This window comes from Procambarus clarkii, chromosome 16, assembly GCF_040958095.1.
Source record: "Procambarus clarkii isolate CNS0578487 chromosome 16, FALCON_Pclarkii_2.0, whole genome shotgun sequence".
Lineage (NCBI taxonomy): Eukaryota > Metazoa > Arthropoda > Malacostraca > Decapoda > Cambaridae > Procambarus > Procambarus clarkii.
In genome coordinates this window covers 20,901,688-20,903,403 of record NC_091165.1, presented here as the reverse complement: position 1 = coordinate 20,903,403, position 1,716 = coordinate 20,901,688, and the positions used below count along the sequence as shown (strand labels likewise).

The 1,716-nt window shown below is 46.3% G+C and overlaps 1 non-coding gene across 1 annotated transcript; it reads left to right on the top strand.

Annotated features, from left to right (window-relative positions):
- The first annotated feature begins 215 nt into the window (after window positions 1-215).
- Window positions 216-288, top strand: TRNAR-CCU (transfer RNA arginine (anticodon CCU)). Its single transcript has one exon. It is a non-coding gene; the product is annotated as a tRNA-Arg (tRNA).
- Window positions 289-1,716: the final 1,428 nt, after the last annotated feature.

Genomic DNA, 1,716 nt, shown 5'->3' with positions numbered 1-1,716 from the left:
AAAGTTCTATTTTGCAGAGTGGTAGACGATTGAAACAAGTGAGCAGGTTGTGCAGGACAAAACCGTCAATAGTTCCAAAGTGTCAAATGAGTACTGGAAAGACGAGACACGACGCGCGTAGCTCTCATCCTGTAACTACACTTAGTTACAAAGTTACTTAGTTACGTAGGTAAATACAAATTCATAATTACATACAAACATATACGAAGATACAGGCCCCTGTGGCCCAATGGATAAGGCATTGGCCTCCTAAGCCAAGGATTGTGGGTTCGAGTCCCACCAGGGGTTCTTTATAGTGAAAGCAACTGTGAAATGAAAGGCACATTTGGAGGCTTCGCGGCTAAGTGGACAACGCTAAAAGGGGGAGGGGTTTAAGAGGGGGGTACTAGTCTTAAGGGCCCGAGTTCGATTCCAGATAGACAAAAATAAATGGGTAGAGTTTCTTTCATTTGGTGGCACTGTTCACCTAGCGGTATATCTGTACATACAGGCAAGACGACTAACGACTATGTATATACGTACATACAGGTGAGACGGTGTGTGTATTGTGTTGTGTGTTGTGTACTCACCTAATTGTGCTTGCAAGGGTTGAGCTTTAGCTCTTCGGTCCCGCCTCTCAACTGTCAATCAACTGGTGTATAGATTCCTGAGCCAACTGGGCTCTACATATCTACATTTGTTTACACAAACATTTCATATCATACCTACATTTGAAACTGTGTATGGAGTCAGCCTCCACCACATCACTGCCTAATGCATTCCATCCGTTAACTGCTCTGACACTGAAAAAGTTCCTTCTAACGTCTCTGTGGCTCATGTGGGTACTCAGTTTCCACCTGTGTCCCCTTCTTCGCATACAACCAGTGTTGAATAGTTTATCCTTGTTTACCGGGTCGATTCCCCTGAGGATTTTGTAGGTTGTGATCATGTTTTCCCTTACTCTTCTGTCTTCCAGTGTCATAAGGTACATTTCCCGCACCTTTTCCTGTATGTGCTGTGTAGTGTGTGTGGTGCTGTGAGTGGTGTGGTGCTGTGAGTGGTGTGGTGCTGTGAGTGGTGTGGTGCTGTGAGTGTTGTGTGTGGTGCTGTAAGTGGTGTGGTGCTGTAAGTGGTGTGGTGCTGTGAGTGTTGTGTGTTGTGCTGTGAGTGTTGTGTGTTGTGCTGTGAGTGGTGTGGTACTGTGAGTGTTGTGTGTTGTGCTGTGAGTGTTGTGTGTGGTGCTGTGAGTGTTGTGTGTTGTGCTGTGAGTGGTGTGGTACTGTGAGTGTTGTGTGTTGTGCTGTGAGTGTTGTGTGTGGTGCTGTGAGTGTTGTGTGTTGTGCTGTGAGTGGTGTGGTACTGTGAGTGGTGTGGTGCTGTGAGTGTTGTGTGTTGTGCTGTGAGTGTTGTGCTGTGTGTGTTGTGGTGTGTGTTGTGTTGTGTGGTGTGTGTTGTGTGTATGTTGTGTGCGAAATGTGTGTGCGCGCGATGTGTGTGTGTGTGTGTGTGTGTGTGTGTGTGTGTGTGTGTGTGTGTGTGTGTGTGTGTGCGCGCGCGCGCGCGCGTGCGATGTGTGTGTGTGTGTGTGTGTGTGTGTGTGTGTGTGTGTGTGTGTGTTTGTGTGTGTGTGTGTGTGTGTTTGTGTGTTCAAGAGTCAAATTTCCTATATACATTTGTGCTCAATGTGTGCTAAAAAATAATGCTCAAGGGTCATATTTCCGATATAAAAGAAAAACG